General features: G+C 43.9%; 1 long non-coding RNA gene across 1 annotated transcript in view; it reads left to right on the plus strand.

The window, feature by feature from the left end:
* Positions 1-6,003: 6,003 nt before the first annotated feature.
* The window catches only part of LOC137850280 (uncharacterized), a 132,577-nt gene continuing 122,058 nt past the window's right edge, over positions 6,004-16,522 (plus strand). Inside the window, exon 1 of the long non-coding RNA XR_011092433.1 lies at positions 6,004-6,097. This is a non-coding gene — a long non-coding RNA (uncharacterized lncRNA). The remainder of the gene's footprint in view (positions 6,098-16,522) is intronic.

Raw genomic sequence — 16,522 nt, forward strand, 5'->3', positions numbered from 1 at the left:
GTTCTTCCACTCTTTCTTAAGCATCCTGTACTAAGCATTGGCAAAGATCAGATACCAGGCTGGAATGACAAGAAATAAGATTCTGAGCTATTTAAGATAAACTGTAAAATTAGCTATCAGTCTGAATGTCTCTCTGTAGACAAGAAAGTAGAGATAACAACTGTATTCTGACACTTCACGTTAGCACAGTTGTAAAGAAATGTAACAGTGGAACTGTACTCAGTAAAGATTTCAGAAATCGCTGGAAACACATCCTGTTTAGTTCATTTTGGCAGGCCCACAGCTGTGGGACTAGGAGCCATGAGAATCAATCAGGATGGAGACTGATCAGTTATAGTATTGTGCCTGTATCAGTTGCCAGTAACACTTCCTGTGAAGTCGTCACTTTTACTGAAGTTTCAGGCTCGTATGAGATGTTTTTATTTCTTCTTGGGGAAACCGAGCCTATGATTAGGATTTGTACACAGCATTTTCAAAATAAACTGCAAGGAGCTTTTCTGGGGCAATGCATATAAAAAAGTGGGCTGAAGGAAGCACTGATTTTCAAGAGCGTTTGTATGAGATGAAGGGGAGGGAACAACAATACACATTTATTTATTTATTTTTTGATCCAGAAGGCACTTCAGTGTAAGCTTACAAACTTCCACTCAACCTGCGGAGATTCCAGGTTATTCTCACTTCACCTGAATTTTGCTAACTGCTGGTTAAAGCAAAGGGAACAGCACGGACTGATGCTATTTATTTGGTTAGCCTCATTGGTACTTTAAATACTTGCATTTAAATTAACGTAGAAAGTGTCATCCCTTCATGTGGACAAATCATATCAGCAGAATATTGTTCTTTGCTTTCTAATAGGTTGGAATTGCAGCACGAACGGTTGGGCTTTGGGCTCTATGTCTCTTGAATTCATTCGTTTGTCCTTTCATTCTACTTAAAAACACTGAGGCGGGTTTAATAGAAAGTTACGATGGTTCCCATCCCTTTTCTTAGACTACAATATTTTCTGTATAGAAATTACTGGGAGACTTTTTTTTTTTTAATTAAAAAGCCTATTATTTTGCAAGAATGATAATTCTGATTTTTTTTTTTCATCCCTACTTCTCCCTTGAGTAATGGATGAGGAAAGAAATTATTCAGAGAAAAGGACATGTTAGAAAAAAACACAATTTCCTATACAAGTTATTTACATATGAGTGCCTTTACAGGTAATAAAAATGTATATTAGCTAATACAGGGCAGAAATGTTTCAGAATTCATTTTTTAAAAATTAGCACTATAAATAAATGTGTTCTGTATAGACAACAACTGCATTACCATGGCACTGTTTAACGGAATGACTTTCCAGCAGGAGAGACTTTTTTATATTTTTTGTAAGTATGAAGACAGGGTGAGCTGTGTTTCCTGGGAAATTCTTCAGGTTTTCATAAGGTCTGAGACTGGCCAGTCAAAAATAAGGCAAGCAAAAACAAGCATTCTTTGAAAAATTTGGGCTAAGTACATTAACTCACTATTGATGTTCTTCGTGGATCCTATCTATGCTACTACTCTTTTACTGGAGCAAAACCATAGGAGCAGAAAGAAACCAAGACCCAACATACACTGAATTGTCCCCCTAGCTTCTATACTCAGCAGCAGTTTTGGGTTTATGCTTTTCCAGTTCTCATCTCTGAACTTTATCAGTCAGAATCAGGCCAGAATTTTTAGCCAAGTCTACCTGAATGTGTGACCTACGTGCCAGAGTACTTTGTCTGCTACTTACTGACACCCACTCAAGTTTAAATTCCCGATATTGCACAAGTCTGCAGGGTTTGTCCTATAGCAATTTTATTACTGAGGACTATCCTCCTGACAAGGAAAGTCAGTGAGTTTTAAAACTTAGGGCAAATATAAATTAAATAGACCCTGCAACCTCATACCAAACCATACAAAATTATTCCCATGGCCTTAAAGGAGTCACACACGGTGCTGGAACTCACTCTCCTCCTCTTACCCATAAAATGGGAAAAGGAACATCACTGGGCCAAGTCCAAAGTGTTTGTCCCGAGTCTAAGGTCTTATCAGTGTCTCAGGCTGCAGGAAAGCGGTTGGCCCTGTGCCTCCCAGCTGTGATGAACAACCACAGGCCTCCTTCTCCTCAAGGCCGCTTGGCCCCACTCCTGGCCCCACACTCCGGGGTGGTGCGTGGCAAGCCTCGAGGCGCCTGTCCCCGCTGGCTGCCTGCCTCCTGTGGCAGATGCTCCTTGGGTGAATTCAGCTCTCACCAGCAATCCAAGCTCACTTTGCAGGGCACACACGGGTGGGGCTCGCACAGAAGCGACTCTGCTTGTTTCCATAGTAACTTTGATGCTTCAGAAAGGAAAAGACAAAAAAGACAAGAACAACAGGAGATGATGCAGGGAGCTATCAGCACTTCAGTGACATGTATTCGAATTGCCCTGTGTTATTCTGAAGTGACAGAAAATCCAAATGTGATAGACAAGTGTTCTCCTACAGTGATACTACAACTACTACAATTTTTGTAATTGCCAATGCCATTTTTATTTTGCTATTTATTTCGCTCAGTTTTGGTCTTTTTAAAGGTTTCTTTCTACCCGTGTTATTAGGCAAACAGCTTTGATGGCGTTGGTGTGGCTGTCAGGTATCTCCACCTGTAAATACAATGCAGGGGGTAGTGGTACTGATGTTTTGAAAGCTACTCCATGCATTTCAGAAATATTGGATTTAAGTATAAAAACCACAAGTGAGTAGGAGCAATGCTTATCTTGTCCAAACAAGATAAGCATTGTTCTACCTTTTATTTTCATCCTTATCTTTGTGAAGTTGAAATGTAGTTACAGTTCATGTAGTTAGCTAGAAAGTACAGAACTGATGCTGACCTCTCAGGTGTTTTATGCCAAGTTCACACATGTAGTGTATGCATTATTTCACTGCTTAAGGCAGTTGACTTGTGTTCCTGCCTTATTTAAGAAAGTGTCAGTTGTGCAGCAAACTTCATGGGAATAGTTGCCTCACACTGAGCAAGGGAATTGGCAGCTCCTCGTTATTTCATTCCCACCAATGACCAAGGCTTTTATACTTGCAGAAATGACAAAAATCTCTTCACCACCTAATAATTATCTATGTCAAAAGCCCACGCTCAGTACAAGATAAAGAAAACAAAATATTTTAAGTCTAGTTGTTAGACTGCACTGATGATTTGCTCTGCTCATGACTTTTGTCTGTTCCCATCGGTTTAGTCTCTCCATTCATAGCACCAGAGTTACTAGGCAGAGTATTGAATGGGACCATGGAAGTTTGCCTTTCTGAATGCCTAAGTGTTGATATGACATTGACAGCCAGTTTATCAGCATCCTCTCTGGATGGAAAGCTTCGTACTTCAGGGGAGAGCCCACCTTCCAGATTACTGCCTTGTGCCTTGTTGTTTTCACTAGCCAAAGCCAGCTTCCAGAAACCTGACTGTCCTTGCTGACCATAGGTAGCATCCTTAGCAAGGGAAGAGAAGGAGTGAGAGACCTGGCAACGACTGAACAATTGACCTGGTTCACCTGCTAATCCGCTTTGAAGATGAGGACCTTGAAGTTGATCTGCAATTGAGCAGAAAACCCTAACTACTAGTGCAACAGCTCTTTTCAACCAACATGCTTAAAAATAAACGTGTCTAATGTCTCTGTTACACAGCAGATCAGCTGTTTCATATTTTTCTACACTGAAGCTGCTTTTCTGGCCTTCTCTCTTCCTAGTAAATTGCTGGGTAGCAACCTATGCTAGGGACCACAAGGCTTGGCTAATAGCAGCTTGCTCCAGCTGCAGAAGAAAAGACAGGGACATTTCTTGCCTCTGTTGCTGTGTGTTAAGTGCATCTAGGAACGAAAACAACTCTTAAAGGATTTACAGCGCTTGCCACACACTGAGTCACAGCACCGAGGAATCGGTAACAGGAGCCCTCCAGGTCCTTGAAATGCTTCTTTCAATGAGCATCCACTCCATCACACCAAGGCTAAGCATCAACAAACTTTTCTATCCATACACTTATCTCAGCCACCTATTGGGTTTCCCTGATAATGCCATGGTAAGCTCCGGAGGAGCAGGCAGCACAGCCAGCTTCTCCTGCAACTATTTCAGCATCAGGGACCAAATTAATTCCCCGAGGGCGCGGTACTTTATGTCATCAAACTTCAGAGGGCTTCTCTAAGGGCTTCGAGAATAAACAAACGAGTATCTGCGGGGCTGCATGGTGAACACAAACGGGGTCACAAAGCTTCAGCAGGACGCGGGGGATGAGCCAGGAGGGTCCGGCCTCGCCCCTTCCGCCATGCGGGGCCGGGGCCGCTGGGGGCGCCGCGAAATGGCGGCTCCCGGCGGCCGCCTCCGGCTGCGACCCCGCCCGCAGGGCTTTTGCGGCCGGCCTTGCAAAGGGACCCCCCCCCCAAAAGGGGACGGTGCGTGCGGCCAGCCCAGGCCACCCCCTGGGTACCCAGCGCCAGGCTTTTGCGCGCTGTCGCCCCCCCACGCGGGTAAAAGCCCCCCCCGTGTCCCGGCCGCCTCAGGCCCGCGGCGGGCGATGCCGGCTGTGGGCAGCAGGGGGCAGGGCTGCCCCGCCTGGGCCCCGCCGCGGCCCGGCGCGTTGTGGTGCGGTGCTGCTGCACGAAGCCTTTCTGCGTTCCAGCGCTTAACGCTCAGATGCGAAATAATTCATCCTGAAGACAATGTGGAAGCATCCCCGTGGCATTAAATGTGTTTCCAGTCGTGTTTCCAAGTGCTTCATTAACGTGTTTTTTTGTTGTTGTTGTTACTGATAATTGATGCGTATTTTTGATAATTAACGTGACATATTCACCAGGACGTATGGTATTTTGTAGGGGTGGAAAACAAGTGAAAGAATAAATAAGATGCCACTGGATGATCTCTTTTGCCTTGTCTCCTTTCTTTCCCTTGTGAAAATAGTATACTTCCTAAAGCTGAGCAAAGGAGCAGTGAAAAGCTGAAGTAGCTTAAATGGTTTAGTGAGTACTTTTAACATCTGGGGCAGAGAACCTGCCCTTCTGCCCTAAAAAGCAGTCACAGGGTGGGAGAGCCGTTCCCTGCAGCTGCCCGTGCGAGTGCTGTGGCTGTGTGAATTAACTGGGGGGAGCACTGGACGTGCCTCTGGGCGGCATTGGCGCATGTAGGAGCCCGCTCTCGGGGAAGAAAGTCTCTGGGTGGTTAGTCCTGTCCCTTACAGGCCTGGAAAGTCCCAACATGAGGAATCTCATCTCCTTGTTCCTTATGATTTGGGTTTTGACGGGGTTTGGAAACAGCATTTCCCAGCACCACAAGACGTCTGGCTCACAGTGTCCGTGCTCTCTCAGTTGCCACCCTTGTGGGGCAAATACGCACGCTGCTCACTGCTGGACCTGGTCCTGTGCATGAGTGCGGACGCGGGGTCTATTTTGTGCCTCCCAGCGCTTGGGCAGAAGGCAGGAATATTGCTGGTCTGTGCCGACAGGATTTCTGTAGTTCTTCATGCACCTTGCGGCAGAGATCGGGGGCCCTTTGGGTGCTTATGGGGCTGGCGGGGTGGCAGCTTCAGCAGTTAGGTGCCGTGGGGTATTTGAGTACCTCACAGGCTTGGAGCGTTAGCATAGATTCATACAGTTGAATTTGGCAATTCAGGTCGGGCTGTTCTCTGAGGGTTAAAGGAGTTGCCAACGTGGTAGGAAAAAGATTCCTACGGAGGTGATATCCAGAATAAGTCCAGATGACCTTGAAGCTAATTATTCAGGGTGAGAAATTGCAATCTGAATTGTTATGTGTGGCCACAGTTTGAAATATCTATTGGATTCTGAGCTATTTTTACCTTGTTTATATCTTTCAACAATAACAAAATTTCCTATTTGCCTGTGGTCACTAGGAGAGGAAACAAGTGAAGGGAGCAGTGGATTTTTAAATCCTCTCTCTTGCTGTTTTCAAATCTGTTAGGCTTCAGTGCTTATTAGAGCACAGCTGAGCACATTCACAGAGCTGCCTCACCTTTTTCTTGTTTTGTAGCAGTTTCAGCTCAGCAAGAGTTTTCTTCCAAGGCTGTGTTTATGTGTGAGATAGGTTTAGCACAGGAAAGGTGAGGAGGGTGGTGTTGGGTTCTGCAGGCAGTGGGTGCTGTGGTCATTTATAGCGCTAGCAGAAGTGTGTTGCGTTGCTTTGTGGGTGCTGCAGGAGGACTGATTTCTCCCCAAGCAGTCTCTTAGTTTTGGTAGTATGCAAATCTGACGGGAGTTGTGGTCATAGAGGGAAAAATATCTAAGTTGGTGGTATGGATACCTAAATGTTGTGCTCGGTGAAGAGCCAAGATGTGCAGGAGGGAGCAGCCTACCTGGGTAACACATTCAAGATGGTCTTCACAGATGAGTCTTGGGTTGTTTTCTTGTAACAGCTGTCTGGGCAGGAGAAGTTTTGAGAAGTTGTGACTGTGCTAGCATCACAGGTGTGAGACAAGGAAAAGTGTAAGAATTATTGGTACTTGTAACATGCTGTGGAAGAGTCCAGAAGAAACGTGTGGGTGTATGTCCTCCATCTGTGTACAGAAGGGTTTGCTGGTCAGAGATACAGTAATGCACATTTTCTAACATGCCCTGGCCGAGGGAGGATCACAAGCACTGACGAATGAGCGTAGCATATGAGCCTATTTGGCTACCTTCCTGGAGCAGTTAGCTTGAGCACTGTCCTTGACGCCTGGGGAAACTTGTATCTAGTGCTGGATACTGCTCTTGGCTGGCTAGCCTTGCTGGGCCCCCTCTCCAGCCAGTGAAGAGCCATCTGTTTTGTGGGGGCATATGAGACCGTAATGCCCTGGAGGAATGTTTCTTTCCACTGGGAGCATTGCTGGAAGTTCAGGTAGATAATTCAGGTGCTCGAAGTGGGGTAGTATGTATTCATCCTCTCCTTGCAGTCATGTTGTGGGTGGTTGCAGGTTTGCAGCCTGTCCCTGGCACTGCTGTTTAACAAAATACTTAAAGGGGTGAGGACGAGGAAGGAGCAGGGTTCCTGTGAAGTCATGAGGGGGTCACTGTCATGTGGCTGACGGACCTTGTTCTCTCTTTTTAGGATTCTTCCCTACGTGGTATGGAATACTTTAATCTTTCATTTGTTTATTAGTGGTGATGGCCATTGCCACTTCAAACAGAAAGAAATGCTCACATTTGATATGATACGAAGCAAAAGCAATGTTTCAGTGTTAATATATTTCTAATATTGTTTAAAGCAGTAAATGCAGATATTTGTTGATAAGGTATTGTGAATATTTTTAAACCATTGTCTTCATCCTAGCTACTTTGTGATGGCCTTTATTTATTCTTCCTCTCTCACTGCACTGATGTTGAGCTTCCACGTTTATTCCTAGAAAATCTAGCAGAGTGCTCTTCTGTTTACTTGGAGGAAAGCTGTACATTTCTGACTAATAGACTGAAATAAAGCAGTAACGAACCAGTGTCACAAATGTTCATAAAAGCAAGGTTTTTCAGCTGGGGAAAGAGGTACTGCTGCTTTACACAGTGTTTCCGAATTGTTAGGGTTGATGCCTGGCTTCAGCACTGTGGTTTGGATTAATACGCAATTTCTGATGTTAGCTAGATGCTGGTGCCTCAGGAAGGCATGAGACATGCTGTTGTGAGTAATTACTGGATAACCAGCCCCAAAGGAAGGTTTTCCTTGTCTCTGTTGGACAAATACGTGCTTTTTATATATATATTTAATATATCTTCTACTTAACAACACTGTCATGGGGAATGTTTCACATTCAGTGTAAATGAGTTTGTTTTTACTCAACAGTGATCTGTAGGAATACAGTGTTTGTGACTGAATTTGGAGTTCAGTGATTTTATTTTATTTTTTAAACAAAACAGCGTCTTCTCAGTTTATGGTAGTTTCACTGACTATCCATGTTTGTTAAAACAGAATAAAGAATGCCATCTTCTTTAACTTCTGTGCAGCTTTTATTAACATGCATTTCTAGTGGGTGCCCTTTTACTTATTTACTCTCATTTTGGCTTTTTGTTGCCATGCAGTGGGGGAACAAGCTTAAAATGGTTTCAAGAGACCATTTCTTAATGCTAAGGCTCTCCAGGGCTGTCAGAAATAACTTACAATTAATGCAGGTACCATTTTAATGCTTCTTTGGATTTGTGAGTCACTCTGATGCTTGTAGCATGCATTTGTAATACAAGAAAATAAGCAGCATGTGCTTGGTTGCTATAAAGCTTCAGGTCTGAAGAACCATAAGGGAGATCTGAAGTGGGTGAAACCCAGGAGGAGGTAGTAAATAAAACAAGAGTGAATGCTAATGGGTGTTTAGTATGAGAGAATTAAGCTGAGTAATCTGAGGAGGTGTTGAAGTAGAGGAAAACAAAAACAAAGTCAAATGTATGCTTAAGACCATATGTGAAGGTTGGTGGTTATTTGGTTTGAAATGTATTATGAAAGCAAGCAGAGATGAATCTGTGATTATAACTGAAAATAAATGTGGCTGAGGAAGGGCAGAATAATGAACTTCCAGCTTCCTTTAGCTGCACAAAATAAGCAACTAGTAAATAAATTTGAAAGTTTTAAGGCTGCATAATGTGACGAGCTGGTTACGCTGAAATTAGGGAAGAGAGGTAACTAACCGGTACAAAGCATAAGGGCTTCATACTCTGAGAATGAGTGTGATAACAAAAATATTCAGGAAACTGATTTGATTTCTAGACAGTGCTTTTACAAAGAAGTAAAGACTCGCATGCTGCAACAACAGTGGAAACAATGAAAACCACCAAGGCTGAGAGCCCACCTGAAGTAGATGGAGCTATACTAGTGCAGGATTTGTTCTCTAGATTTCCTGTTCTGTATGCATTAGAACAATCGGAAAACTTACATCCATCATAGAGCGCGCTGGTGGTTTGGGGAGTTCATTCTTAAACAGTGTGCTAATTGGTACTGAAATAGTGTGGTGCGTGTGGTGCCCCTTGTGATTTGGAGTTATGGATGACTGTATTTATTAGAGGCTTCAGAAATTAAACCTCTCATGTATGTTCTGTCTGTACTTCTGTAAGGACCGAGTGAATTAACACATCAGACTTCAGAGCACGGAGTTGAGATTTTACTCTGCAGTAAGGTTGCTGGACATCTTAGACTTGCAGTAGAGCTTTCTGTGCAGACTCTCATAGTAAGGTTTTTGGAGCAAGTAAGATTGGGTTGCAAAGATGCAATAGAAAGTACAAGATATATCCCGGTCTCATTTTGCAACAAACTAGAAGCCATGTAGCAGCTTCTAATTGAAAGACGAGATATATAATTAGAGGAGTGCAGGCTGTAAACAGATGCCTGAAACTTATTTTATGAACTGTGCTGCATTTCATATAGTCTTTCTGCATATTCTGTATCCAAGATGCTGTGCTTTTATATTGACACTGCTTAACGACGTAGCTGAATTTTGTAAGAGGAGCTGGAAAGAATCTGGACTCTTTATAGCTTAGTAAAGGACAGTCAGCACTTCAGCATGTTGGAATTTAAATTGAAAATTTAAACTGGATGTTCCTAAGAACATCATCAGGGACACAAAATTGATTAAGACCTCCCCACCTCCTTGTTTAGGTCTCTGAATCAACTTGATTAGATGAACTGCTCAGTTCTTCACTTTTCAGATTTGTTCAGACTGTCTCCAGAGTAAGGAGGATGATATTGCCCTGGATTTCATTTGGTTCGTATCAGTGATTTCTCAACTGTGAGACCAGGAAATGTGTTCTGTTTTCAAATTAGAGCTTGTTTTGGTGAGGTTGTGCACTCCAGGAGCGATTTCTCTAGCAATTTCCACGGTGAACAAAAATGTAGCGCACGGTTGCATGTGCTCTGAAACCTGCCAGGATCAGTTGTTGCATTCCTGTTGCTCAAAGCCTTCTGCCTCGGGACTCAAGTCATCACTGGGCTGACTCTATCATAAGAGGCATTAGGAGTGTAAAACTGGTGGGTAATTGGATGTTTTACTGATGAATATTGATTCAATTATATAACTTAGCTATAATATCTGCAAATGGGAGTGAAGTGCAGAGGGAAAGAGGTGTTGTAGGCCTGTATCTATGAAACATGAATTAATTCCAGCAATGTAGAGAACATGGGGGCCTTCTGTAGCATTTTTCTGAGTGTTATATGTGCTTCATATTAATTGCTTGATGCTGTTCTTCCAAACCGCATGAAATTAAATAAAAGGAAACTATTACAATGGAACAAACATGAAATGAAATAATAAGTAGGGTAAGGTGCCTCTAGAGAGAATAGCAAGGGATTTACAGTAATATTGGAGAAGTTATTGGATGTGAGAGTCCCACCTGTGTGCTCCAGAAGCTTTGTTTTTCTCACAGCCATATAAAACTGCATCCTGGAGACGAGTAAAGGTGGGAAGGCTGTGTGCATAAGCAGCAGGGGCTGGAAGCGGAGGATTTCAGAGTGGGATGCCGTGATGTGTTATGCCTCTTCCTTCCCTCTTTCTGTGCCCCTCATCTCAGTGATTTAGGATTGGATGGGACATAGCCACAATAAACAAAACAAAAACCAAACCCAAACCAAAACACATAAATTGTGAATACCTGAGCCAGCAAAGCCTGGTTTCCTATAGTATTGCTCTCTTTTTAGCTGTCAACCCCAGCTGATATCCATCATCCCCACTGCCCAGCTGTCTGTGTCCTTGTGCTTCAGTACCTCCCATTTTCCTCAAGTTCCCCAGCATTATTTGCAGTTTCCCCACACAGCCCTGAGACCGCTGTGCAGTATGCCTGGCTCTTCCCCCACATGCACTTTGAGCCCAGTGCCATGGATGGTTGAAACTCTTGCCAGACTAGGAATTTCTTAGAGAATCATGAACTGCCAGGCTGTGCAGCCTGGTTACCATCATCTGATGTTAGTACGGGGGGATGCCAGGTTTTTGGCTAACTTGGTAGGTCATGTGTAGGCTCTTCATGCTGCACAGGCACCATGTGCACTACAGACTTCCTGGATTCCCTCTTCTGTGAGCTGCAGATGTTGCAATCATCATTAGGGCTCCTTAAGATGTTCTCTCTAGTGCTGCCTCACCTCCAGCCTTGCTCTCAAAAGTGGAAGCACCAGCATAGGCTGGCTTGCCATCACTTTTACTGTTACACTGCCCAGCCCTGGTCAAACAGGAGAAACGTGTCTCCTCATAAACTGAACTTTAGTAGAAGCAGGAATCATCTTGCCTTGGTCCGTCCAATATGTGCTGGCTTTGCAGTGGCATGGTTTGGTTAGGGCAGTATGTTCAGCCTGTTCCTGTGGCCTGCAGCACACAGAGAGAACCAAACCTGGGCCATACTGTAAGTTTTCTGAACACAATTTTATGTTAAGCCGTATGTTTACATCTTAGTCTATGTGCCTTTTTCTTCTTCCTTTTTAATACAAAAGATTTAGTGGTTCTGCTGACCGCAGCTCCCATTGGAGCTGATTGAGCTAGCATTTTTGTTCTGTAAGCCTCCTGTTTCTGGTTTCTGTAAAGTTGCAAGTAGCTTTTGGTGCTGATCATATTTTTTTTTTTCTAGCCTAAAATTTCATCTCAACATAATCTGTACCAGACAACCCTTCTTGATTTTACCTAGCTGTTTCCAAAATTAAAAAGGAAGCCCTATCTGAGAAGTTTTCTGAATTCTAAACGCTCTCTGATATTACTGCTACAGTAAATAGTTTTTGCTCTAGTTTTTGGACTGAGTGTTCAATATGGGACTCAAAGCTTCGAAAACATTTGGCTTATTGAACTGTAAGATGAGAATGCTTGTTTTCTATCAGGCCTGTAAGCTTCTTCCCGTTAAACTCCAGTAAACCTGTAAGCATTGGGATTGATTTTTTTTGTGCTATCTGCCTTTTTTTGTTGTTTGTTGTCTCATCAAAATGTTTAGGGTTCTTTTTAAGAAAAAAAAATGTGGAAAAAATGTATTGTTTTGTTACTTGCATAAACCCCTTCAACTACAGCATCATGGGCTTTGCAGAGCAGATTTGGCAGGAGTCCACATTTTTAAAGGATTTTTTTTTTTTTTTTTTCTGTATCTATTTAATTCTTGCCAAGTTTGGAAGTCTTTGAAAAGTATGCGCCAGTAATGAAATTCTGAAAGCTTATCTGTCATCTCTGTGCAATTAGACAGCTCATGTCCCAACCTTGCTGAACAAGCAAGAAAGTTGCATCCCAGGGCTATTGAGACCTCAGACAGACTTTCTGGAGCAGTTCCTTCCTGCTGCAGGCTGCTTTTGAGTTGCACCCTGAAACACAAACAGGAGCTTCTCCTTCCGAAGTGACTACTGCTGCTCCTGCAGCATGGCTGAGGGAGCATTGATTAAATGCTGGTGAAATGCAGCCAGGCTGCCTCAGAAGGTGGGAGAGAGAGGGATGAGGTGGCAGGGAGTGGGGTAGTGTTTTGTGGGTGCTCGTCTCCCTCTCCTGCATGAAGTTCAACAAGGCCAAGTGCCGGTCCTCCACCTGGGGTACAATAACCCCAAGCAGAGCTACAGGCTGGGAGATGAGTGGTTGGAAAGCTTCCTGGCGGAGAAGGACCTGGGAGTGATGGTTGATAGTCGGCTGACTATGAGCCAGCAGTGTGCTCAGGTGGCCAAGAAGGCCAACGGCGTCCTGGCTTGTATCAGAAACAGCGTGACCAGCAGGGCTAGGGAGGTGATCGTCCCCCTGTACTCGGCTCTGGTGAGGCCGCACCTCAAGTACTGTGTTCAGTTTTGGGCCCCTCGCTACAAGAAGGACATCGAGGTGCTTGAGCGGGTCCAAAGAAGGGCGACGAAGCTGGTGAGGGGCCTGGAGAGCAAGTCCTACGAGGAGCGGCTGAGGGAGCTGGGCTTGTTCAGCCTGGAGAAGAGGAGGCTCAGGGGCGACCTTATTGCTCTCTACAGGTACCTTAAAGGAGGCTGTAGAGAGGTGGGGGTTGGCCTGTTCTCCCATGTGCCTGGTGACAGGACGAGGGGGAATGGGCTTAAGTTGCGCCAGGGGAGTTATAGGTTGGATGTTAGGAAGAACTTCTTTACCAAAAGGGTTGTTAGACATTGGAACAGGCTGCCCAGGGGAGTGGTGGAGTCACCATCCCTGGAAGTCTTTAAAAGATGTTTAGATGTAGAGCTTAGGGATATGGTTTAGTGGGGACTGTTAGCGTTAGGTCAGAGGTTGGACTCGATGATCTTGAGGTCTCTTCCAACCTAGAAATTATGTGGTTCTGTGATTCCCTGGTGAGAGGCCAGAGCCAAGACCCCTGAGCAGATGCCTTTCTGTTATTGCAGTCTAACGTTTGAGGTTGAGTGCCCCTGCTTCTTAGCGCTTGCTTTGGCTGTGGGAGGTTTCTGCATTTCCTGGTTTTTAGATGCACAACCCTCATTCCTCTCTGGTTTCCACAAGGAGCTACACAAGTGTGACAGAGGAATCCCTGGGAGACCCTAAATTCTGTCATGGGAGCAGGGGCTGAATACCAGGTTTTGCACTTTGATTTCTACTTGTCTGCATAACAGGAGTGCTGCTACTGCATTTGCACTTCTGAGTTCCTTCACGCAGAGATAAGTGTCTGTTGGCACTGAAGTGGAGAGAGTGTTTATATTTTTTGTCTGGTAAAATGCTCGTGTGTACCTTATTTGAGCTGTGATTATATGTATTTTCTTGCTCTGTTCTTGTAGTTTTGGGAAAACATTATTATTAGCAGACGTGCACCTCAGACACGATTTAATTGGGATCAAAGTAATCCAAAACAAGAATGTTTAAGGTACAGATTAGTCTTGAGGGTTTTTTTCTTGTATTTCTTCAAAGGGTTTTGATTAAAATTTTATTTTATGGATTTTATAGCGTGAGTTTTCCTTGTTCCATACAGAAGGCAACAAATACAAATTATGTGATGCAAAAGCTCAGCCAGTTGAAATTCCAGTTGAACTACCACGAGACAACAGTTTCATTGATCTCACATGTGGATCCTGCCGACCTCTTAAACTCCACTGCTTTATTTACTGCAGCATCATTTCAGACTAACTTTGGTAAAGCCTCAAGGTTTTGTCGGGGCTTTTCTTAGGAACTATACATACACCTAAAAATTCATGGTCCTGGAGGTTTGCCGTCAGAACTGAAGCAGGCACAGCAAGTAACTTAACACAGGTGAGTGAGGGGGATAAGAAGAGAACAGGGTGTGGTGGTTTAGTCTTGAATTTTTGGGGCAGGGCTGCCTTGTCACTGAGTTCAGTCTCCTGCTAACACCAACAGGGGTGCCACATATTCCCCTGCAGGTAAAGCTTCTTGCAAAAACAAACCTAGCTTCACCCCAGCATCAGTCAGATGATTTGTTCTGGTAACGTTCACTGGAAAGCTGCTCAAGAACCAAACTCTTTAGCACTTAAACCCCTGTAATTTTGATTTTATATTTATTCATGCCCTTTTTAGTGACAGGACAAGGGCCAATGGTTTTACATGGAAGGAAGGTGGATTTAAATAATGTATAAGGAAGAAATTCTTTCCTCAGAGGGTGGTGAGGCCCTGGCACAGGCTGCCCAGAGAAGCTGTGGATGCCCCATCCCTGGAGGTGCTCAAGGCCAGGCTGGATGGGGCTTTGGGCAGCCTGGTCTGGTGGGAGGTGTCCCTGCCCATAGCAGGGGGTTGGAACTGGGTGCTCTTTAAGGTCCCTTCCAACCCAAACCACTCAGTGATTCAATGATTAACAAACGCTCACATATTCCTCTTTGTTCTCCAGTTTAAAGGACTCTTTTTTCCCCTCATTTTGGTTTAGACAGCTCCTGGTGTTCTTACATGAATAAACAAAGCATTTACCTCTTGAGCGTGTTTTACGGTGAAGTTGTTGCAAGCGTGCCTCTGTAGACATACCTGACATACCGCTGAGCTTGCTAGCTGGCAGGATTTTAGCAGCACAGTAACCACAGTGTAAAGATCAGTGCAAGGCAACCAGTGTAATACCCAAGTATTTTTTGGGAATTTACTGTTTTGCTGTGCTTGCCTAGTTGCACTGCCAGCTGCACCCAGGGTGTAGAGGAGGCTGAAGAATCCCTATTTTAGCTTTTTCCTTCCAAACAGCCCCCACGGTCATGTGAGCATCTTAGTGTTTCCCTGCAGTTGTCTGAGTGGGTTGACCATCATGATTCACACTGTCCATAATTAAAGCACGCCACGTGCCTGGATGATGTTGCCGATGCCATCCTGTCGCTGCCTGTGATGTGTAGTGTTTGGTTTTCATCTGCTTGCCTCCATCAGTGGCTTTGAGAAGCAGGGGCAGGGATCCCAGCCTGTTGAAGAGAGGGGACAGGATGTGCCTTCACTGGGAGCTGTGGTCGTGGCCTGGCAGAGAAGCTGCTCTGTGAGCGGGCAGTCAGGAGCTGAAGCAGGAGGACACCCTACAGGAGGCATGGAGACTGTCCCTGAGAGGGACTCTAGGGTTTGTTGCAGTCCAGAAAGTCACTGAAGAATCAAGTCCAGAAGAAGATACTTTCCCTTGGAGAGAGTGGTTCAGTGGGCAAGGGGAGCCTAGGGTATGGGCCCTTTCGATCGTCTTCCCTACTCTGAATCTCGCTTATTCCCATGACTGCACTTTCCTGGTCTTGTGACTGTACCGTGCGGATAGTTTGGAAACACCCTGCACTGTAGCAGTTGTTAGAGACACTGCATCTCCTGCTGTTAAACCTTGTCTCATGTACATTGTCATGCTCTTTGTCCTTTATGATTCTCAACTCCATGTTCTTGAAGCCCAGTCTGAAGAAACGTCTTCAGTAGGTGGCTTTCTGCCTGTTAATTTCCACTTACTCTTGTTTCCCCTTTAGCTAGTTTATCTGATTTATACTTTCTGTACTTTTGCTGACTTTTTCCACTTTTTCCAGAGTAGCATACGTAGTTTTTTGGCAAATGGTTTATTAAAATTGAGATGGATTATACTTAAAGCATTTTTCATGGGAATAAAATAGATAAGAAATATTTTGGACTCTTAGACATAATCTGTCTTTTGTAATTCATTTGATCTCCTTTTGTTTTTCAGTTTTCTTCAAGATTTGTGTGAAAGTTTTGTGTGTTATCTGTAGATGACTGATGGGTCAATACTACCAAAATGAGTTTCTTCTCTCCGTCTTTCTTCTCAAGTGTAGGCACCATATTTGGTTTTCTTCAGTCATGTGGTACTCCCTCATTTGATGGATTTATTTAATATCCATGCTATCAGACTTGCAATTTCATGTACCAGTTCTTTCGGTGTTCTGCGATTAAGATTATTCTGCTACCTAGACTTGACAGCAATAAGCTTTTTGGATTTTACTTCCATCTCAGTAATTTTTGTCTCAGAACTCATTCTTATTAACTGTCACATGTCTGGTCCACTGTTCAGTATCATTTTTTTTTTTTTTTTAATTAATGTAAATACTGAGTTATTCTGGGAGCTGTAGCTACATTTCATGTGAATTCTACCCTACTGTGGTTAAAAACTTCATGCTTTTTATTTTATTTTATTTTATTTTATTTTATTTTATTTTATTTTATTTTATTTTA

This window comes from Anas acuta, chromosome 1, assembly GCF_963932015.1.
Source record: "Anas acuta chromosome 1, bAnaAcu1.1, whole genome shotgun sequence".
Classification (NCBI taxonomy): Eukaryota; Metazoa; Chordata; class Aves; order Anseriformes; family Anatidae; genus Anas; species Anas acuta.